The sequence below is a fragment of the Gossypium arboreum genome, chromosome 10 (assembly GCF_025698485.1).
Source record: "Gossypium arboreum isolate Shixiya-1 chromosome 10, ASM2569848v2, whole genome shotgun sequence".
Classification (NCBI taxonomy): Eukaryota; Viridiplantae; Streptophyta; class Magnoliopsida; order Malvales; family Malvaceae; genus Gossypium; species Gossypium arboreum.
This window is the reverse complement of record NC_069079.1, coordinates 48,221,593-48,229,833: the sequence shown is the minus strand read 5'-3', so window position 1 is coordinate 48,229,833 and position 8,241 is coordinate 48,221,593. Positions and strand designations below refer to the sequence as shown.

The window sequence follows — 8,241 nt, the reverse complement described above, 5'->3', positions numbered from 1 at the left end:
TTTGAAAATTGAACAATGATTTGATGACTTAATTTGGTGAACATTCGGCCAAGGTAATGGATATATGTGTTCAGGTATATTATTATTGAAGTTGAAAGTTGAGAATAAGCTTGATATTGATATTGTAATTTGGTTGGTTAAAATAAGTTGATTATGTTATCGGTTTGTTTGTTGCTTATGACTTACTAAGCTTAAATAGCTTATTGTCTGTATATTTGTCTTTATTTTATAGATTTTGGATTCGAGTTACAAGCTCAGGGATCGTCAGCAAAGTCTATCACACTATCTACAGCTTTGGAATTTTAATATTCAAACTCAAATTATGGCATGTATAGGCTAGAGTGTGCTTTTGTGAGCTGGATTTTCGATTTTTTGTAATCTAAGCCATGTGAAAATGGCTAAGTAATTATATTAGAATTTGGTTATGTTAGTTAAGGCTTATATTAATTTTGGTTACCAAGTTGCGTGCCATGAAAGTATAATATATGTGGTGAGCATTATATGTTTGGCAATGGCTTGCTGATTATGTTTGAACTTGGTATGGTAAGATCATAGTCAAAATATTTAATGAGCATGTTCGTTGGTAATTGATGATAAACGCCAAATTATACATATTTATACCCCAAATACTTAGCATATTTATGGATGTTTATTACTAGATTTGTGGATTTTGGTGCTCCTAATCCGGTTATTTCATGTTTTGTACATAGGAGAGCACCAAGAGTCAAAAGGAGCCAAAAACGAGCTAAAAAGGGACAAAACAAACCAAATCGAGAAGATCACAAGGCCTAAGCCTTGCCACACAGGCTGCTCACACGCTCGTGTCCTTCGAGGGTGTCGACCAAGGCTCTCACGATTCACACGGCCTGGCCATTGAGCCCACACGGCTGTGTGCAATTTAACGGATCGCACATGGCCTGGCAATCACGTCACACGACCGTGTCACATGGGCGTGTCCCTTTTTCAAAGAGTTGTATTTTACATTGAAAAGGATACTTAGGGAGGAAGAAAGCCAATTCAAAGCCTATATAAACACCCTAAGTATGACCTAGAAAAGGGGCCTCTTCCAGAATTTTTTTGGAATACAGAACCACATGCCAAGAATTACTTGAAGGAAGCCAGACGATCCATCCCAAAAGCCGGAGCTACTCCAAGACTGAAGATCTCTCTTAGAATTCCTTCAGGGGTTTTAGAGTTTTCTTCATGCTTTGTTATTTTTATACTTTTAAGATGTACTCTTATTTTATTATGAACTAAACCCCTTAGATACCTAAGGGGGATAAAACCTATGATGGATCTTGTTATTATTATCTGAACTGTATGATAAATACTTGATTTGTTCTTAATTATGTGTTCTTAATGCTTGAGTTAATATTTCGGGTATTAATTCATGATTTCATGTGCTTATGCAGGGGAGGGATAGACCCTGCCTAAGAGTAGATTTGGCATAACTAAGCAGAGTTGATCGAACGACTAAAAATAAGGTTACGAGATTTTACCGGATTAGGGTGAAACCTAATATAGGAGTCCATAGAGTGATTTACTGCTTCCTTAGGGGTTTTAATTAAGAAAGAAATTTCGATTAATTTAACTGAGGGTTAGACGTTATTAGTCTCGAAAGGGATAATAACATAGGTTAGGGAATCTCACGGATCAAGTCAAGTGAATAAATCATCTGGTTCATAGTCAGATAACAAGTGAAATCTAGGTGGATTCCTCTTTGGGTATCGTCTTTATCAATTGCTTTTCTTCAAGTCTTTTTCCAAATTTTCCCTTTGCTTTAATTAAATTAGTTAATTAGTTTAGATAATTAGTTTAATAAACAAACCCTTTTATTCTTAGGCTAGATAAGAAAAAGATAGTTATTACTAGTACTTTTGGTTCCCTTGGGTACGATATCCCAGTCTTGCCGTTACTATACTATTGTTCGATAGGTGCGCTTGCCTTTTTGTCGTGATAATAGTTTGTCTAGGTTTGATCTTCATTATAAATATTTATTACTTGTTACGAATCACGCGATCAAGTTTTTGGCGCCGTTGCCGGGTATTCAAAATATTAGGAACGCTAAATTTTTATTACTTTAGCCATTTATTTTTCTTGCAATTTAATTTTAGTTTATTATTATTATTTATTAATTTAGTTTTTTTTCTCTTGGCAGGTTTTTTTTATAGTTTATGACCAGAAGAAACCCGTTGGGACCATTACTTTTTGACGAAGAAATCGATTGTACAATTCGCAAAAATCAAAGAGAAATAAGGCGCATCTTAAGATACACAGAGAGAGAGCAAGAAGACAATACTCAACCTCCAACTGACGAGATGGCTGAATACCAAGGTAATCAGCTACCTCCTGCAATTGCGGTTAATCAAAATCCTGCTCCACGTACTATGTATGATTTTGCTAAACCTTCTTTAACAGGAACTGAATCTAGCATAGTTAGACCTATTGTAGCTGCAAATACTTTTGAATTAAAACCTAACACTATTCAGATGATGCAGCAGTTTGTTCAGTTTGATGGTTTGCAGGATGAAGATCCCAACACTCACTTAGCAAACTTTCTGGAATTTTACGACACATTTAAAATCAATGGCATTTCTGATGATGCCATACGTCTTCGGTTGTTTCCCTTTTCACTGAGAAAGAAAGCTAAATAGTGGTTGAACTCATTACCACGAGGGTCTATCATTACTTGGGAGCAAATGACCGAGAAATTTTTACTAAAATATTTTCCACCAGCTAAAACGGCTAAATTACGTAATGATATCTCTTCTTTTGTGCAGATGGTTTTAGAAACACTTTACCTTGCATAGGAGAGATACAAGGACTTACTGAGAAGGTGCCCTCACCATGGGTTATCGCTTTGGCTTCAAGTACAAACATTCCACAATGGCTTGAATCCCTCGACTTGGCAAATGGTTGACGCAGCTGCTGGCGGAACCATCAACAATAAAACACCGGAAGATGCCTATGAATTTATAGAGGAGATGTCACTGAATAACTATCAGTGGCAAGTTATGAGGACAAAGCCAATAAAAATAGCCGGCGTTTATAACATCGATTCAGTCACCAAGCTCTCTAATTAGGTAGAACTTCTCAATAAAAAGATTGACGGTTTACTTGTTCTACGCAAGTACATCCAGTAATGAGGTGTGACTTAAGTGGTGGAGGTGTGCATACAGAATATCAACCCTTCAATCCCACAACCGAAGAGGAACAAGTCAACTATATGGGTAACAATAACTTCCGATCTCAAAATAACCCATACAATAATACTTATAATGCAGCCTGAATTCATCTCGGTGTTAGAAACCCATTTCCAAAATACCGAGATAGCACTTAAGAATCAACAAGCATCGATCCAAGTACTCGAAACTCAGATAGGCCAACTATCCAAACTAATCTCCGAACGACCACAAGGTAGCTTACCAAGTAATACTGAACCTAATCCGAGGGAACACCTTAATGCAATTAGTACTCAAAATAAGGAAGGATTCATTGCACCGGAGCCAGAATTACAGTAAGACAACGTGATGAACAAAGGTCGAGAAGAGGTGAACGATAATGATCCTAAACAGGTAAGTACGAATCATGAACCTCGTGTGCCATATCCTAAAGCGATGACGAAAGACAGAACAGAAGAACAATTTGGGAAGTTTGTCAAACTCTTAAAGAAATTACATATTAACTTACTCTTTATTGAAGTTATTTCGCAGATGCCCAACTCAGCAAAATTATTAAAGGAACTTCTGAGCAATAAAAGAAAATTAGATGCTACATCGTATGTGGAACTCAATGCAGTCTGCTCAGCTATTCTAAAGAATAAGCTACCTAACAAATTGAAAGATTTAGGGAGTTTTACAATTCCTTGCTTAATTGGTAGTTTATCTGTTGAATAATGCTTTAGCTGATCTAGGGGCAAGTATAAATATTATGTCATATAAAATGTTTAAATGACTAGGTCTCGGTAAACCCAAACAGACTAGGATGAGCATACAATTGGCTGACAAAACAGTTAGATTTCCTAAAGGTATTATTGAAGATGTTCTCGTTAAAATTGATAAATTTATTTACCCAGTAGACTTTGTTGTCTTAGATATGGATGAGGATAACGAGGTACCTTTAATTTTAGGACAACCCTTTTTAGCAACTTCCAGAACCATTATTAGTGTAGGCACAGGAGAGCTAATACTTCATACAGGTGACGACGCAGTAACACTCCAAGCACGCGACTCAGTCAAAACCTCTAAGACTCAAGATAATGCTATGAAACTTGTCAATGATAAAATTAATATTCAATCATCCTTGCAAGAACCTCCTCGAACCAAGACAATGGAGACAGTGCACTATTATCAAGTAGCAAACAAAGACACCCATGAGGAATGAAGGCTTCAAATAGAGGAGCTAGATGAATGGGTGAGCACACAAATCGAGAACACATGATAGACCGAAACTACACCAAAACAAGCCCGATGCCTCTCCTAATCAACTTAAGGTTGGCAATAAAGTCTTACTAGATGCCGCAGATCCCCACATTGTCACTACCACACCAAATGAGGAAATCCCTCTTATGGTACTCAGTATTTTTCCATCCGGTACGGTGGAGGTGAGTCATCCCAAGTTTGGCACTTTTAAGGTAAAAAACACTTGATTAAAACCTTATTTTAAGATTGACAGCCAGAATGAGGAGTATGAACTCTTCAAACCACCATGATCATTCAACAGAAAGGTAAGCCGAGCTTAGACTATAAATAAGCGCTTCTCGGGAGGCAACCCGAGCACTAACATATTTTGATTTCTTTATTTTTAATTTCTAACATTTTGAATCATTAACTTAATCTTTGAATTACAAAGTTTTTCAGCATACACGGCTAAGCACACAGGCGTGCCTAAAGCCGTGGCCAAACAGGGGAAGAGACACGACCGTGCGATATGGCCGTGTTAAAGCAGGACATGATTTCCCTAAAACATGGGGTGTGATAAATCCCTACGGCTGTGTGACATGGTCGTGGGTGAACTTGATAGGAGACCACTGGCGTGGGAATGGAAACCCAAAGGCGTGCCAGAGACAAGGCTCGATTCTGTTTCTTCGACAATGGCATGAGACACTCCCGTGCCATTCAGCCGTGTAAAACAATGCACGGGCGTAGGAGAAGTGAACAAAGCTAGGCACTACCGTACGAGATGGCCATGTTCGACACATGCCCAACACATATGGGCATGTGATAGTAGCCGGGCATGACCTAAATCGCAAAATTCGAAAAACACGGGTTCTCCCTCAAAGTACACGTGGACCTAGACTGTGTGAACCTCCCTTATATAAGCAAAACATTGTTCATCTTCTTCCCCTTTTCAAAACCCTAGCCGAAATCTACCCTTCCCAATTCCCTAATCCCTATTACGGCCACCATTCCCCAAATTCTCACTTCCTCAACCCCCAAACCACCCTCAAATCCACTCCCCTTGCATTAATCCCCACTTTCCTCTCTCTGTACCCTCCATTTTTCCTCCACACGGCTATATCCCTGCATCACACACTCATGCTCACCACCAACACGCCCGTGCACTGCCCTACAGCAGCCTTTGGTTCACTTTCTCACCCTTATTTTTCCAATTTCTGTTGCTAGATTAGTATTCTACATGCTTTACATAGATATTATTACTATTACAAATATGTTTTAGACAAGTTAGAAATTTTCTTTAGAATTTTCTATGTTTGAATTGTTTAAGCTACTAACTAGCATATACTAGTTTGAGGCCTCTTGCTTACCAACTGATGTATCTTGGATTCTATCAATGCTTATGTACTTTCAGGAACATTATGTCATCATCAAGAGGCAAGAAGGCCGCGGTCCCATCCTTAAAGAGACATAGGGGACCAAGTTCTTCCTCGGTACATGCTACAGTCGAAGTTCGGTACCCGTTCCTTGAATTTCTGCAAGCTTCGCAGAAGGAGCTATTTCAGATACTACACGCACGACCCCTCACTACAGGTCGCTGCATTGACTGGGCTGCCATTGAACAACTTCAGCTAGCTGATGCCATCCGCACCCTCCTATCCACAGTTCCATGGGAACGATTCTTCGCTATTACCGAGCCCACTTATTTAGAGCTAACTTTAGAATTATGCTCTACTTTTCATTTACATGTGGTGATGACAAACAATGACAACCCATGCACCATTGACTTCCGATTAGGCGATCTAGTTTGTACAATGAGTGTCCCAGAGTTTGGAGTCGCTCTGGGACTTTACACCGATGAGTTTATGGAGAAGGAACACATGAATGCACTACCACGAAATATCCACATTTCTCCCTCCTTGTGCTGGAAAGCGTTGGCACCACTCTCTTCCACCAACGACCCCAGCCACTCAAAAGCCTCAGCTCTTGCTCCTTCCCTACGCTATCTCCATGCCATATTGGCACACACATTGACTGGGAGGAGAGAGAGCACCGGTGTCGTCAACACCCACGACGCCTACTATTTATGGTGCATGGCGAATGAACACGTGATTGACCTGGCATACTTCATTGCTTTCGCCATTCGCCATCTGATCGAGAGGCATAGGAAGGGAGTGATCTCCATCGGCCCGTACGGGACGTGCCTTGCCAGACACTTCGGCCTCCTCAACACAGTGGCCCAGTCATCAGCGCTTACACTGATAGGTCAGATGTCTCCACAGGGCATCGCGACTATGTTACACATAAGGATGATCGAGCGTCGACGTGGGACCGATCCTCCTCAGTATCGTCTCTTTCATGTCATTGATGAGGAGGATCTTAAGGACATTCCTGATGATCTTCCCTTACAGCTTGAGGAGCCTTCCACTTCGCCACCTAAGGAACGATCAGTTTATTCAGCTGCTTCATTGGCACACCTTTCCGACCGACTCGCCCACTTCGAGTAGTATTGCACTACACAGTTCGAGATGATTCACGAGTGAGATCGGTGACGAGACTGATAGATGGATGATATGTAGGCCATGATGCAGCAGCTGTGCCAGCACTTTCACATCGCCACCCCAACACCATCGCCTGAAGGCCCCACTGACGAGGATCATTAAATCCTTCTATCTTTTTATTCTTATTTTTTATTTATTTTATTTTATTTTATTTTTATTTTTCTTTTTATTTTTACTTTCATTTCAATTTTATTATTTTATTTTGAAAGACATATCTATATTAGTAATTTTTTTCATTTTCTGGTATTTTTAACAAGTAATCCCACTACGCTCTCTTCCACACCAACTCTTAATAAGCTCTTCATGATTATACAAACTTCCAAGCAAAGCTGCTAGGAATATTTTATGGAATGAGGAAACAAATGGGAAACAATACCTCACGAGTGCCATGTTCAATGACCCAATTTCTTTATATAGCCAAGAACAATGGCAGCTACTACTTTCCCCAAACACGCCAGCCTCAGAATCAAGCTTCGCATCCATATAACAGGGAGTTTCACCTCCTTTCCTCTTATGATTTTCTTTATTTTGAATAATCTATCTTTGTACATTAAGGGAAATGTACATCTTAAGTGTGGGGGGTGAACATGAAACCTAACTTATTGCATTATTCTCAAATCCCTGAATTTGGTCTTGTGCTTAAGTAATTTTCTCATAATCTTGATCGAATGAATTTTGATTGATCTATAATTATTGTTGATATGTCATGAATTAGACCATGGGAATTATGCATGATTATTTGATTATGGGACCTTAAAGAATCGAGCATGATAAGTTGATACTTTGAGAACTAAAATTTTTAGACTATTTTCCTAAATTGAGGTATTATCTTGAAATCTTAAGTATACAGGAATGACATCAAAAAAAAAAAACCAAAATTTTTGGTGAGATTTTTGAGCCTTTTGAGCATATTGCTTTCTTTCTTGCTCACTTCTTTTGTGGTTTGAGTGTGTCAACATTGAATTGTTATTCTAGAACTTGCTTCGATTATACATGTCGAGATCACACGTATGATTTGATATACTGAGATGATAAAGGCACTTAGGATTTAACCCATTTACTCCATAAAAAGCCTTCCCACATAATTAAACCCTTAGTGAACCCCTTTTGAGCCTACTAACCATTTTTATTGATTAACCTTCATCATTAACCCATTAACCTATTATTGTTGAAATCCTCTTACTTAATTTATTTTTTTATCGAAATTAAATATTGTTACCTCACTATGTTCACCATTTTTTGTTACTGAATCATGAAGCATGATTTCTATATTGTATTGACTT

General features: G+C 38.8%; 1 non-coding gene across 1 annotated transcript; it reads right to left on the bottom strand.

Moving 5' to 3' along the window:
- Nucleotides 1-2,747: 2,747 nt before the first annotated feature.
- On the bottom strand, nt 2,748-2,854 carry LOC128282868 (small nucleolar RNA R71). The gene has a single exon (XR_008273220.1). It is a non-coding gene; the product is annotated as a small nucleolar RNA R71 (small nucleolar RNA).
- Nucleotides 2,855-8,241: the final 5,387 nt, after the last annotated feature.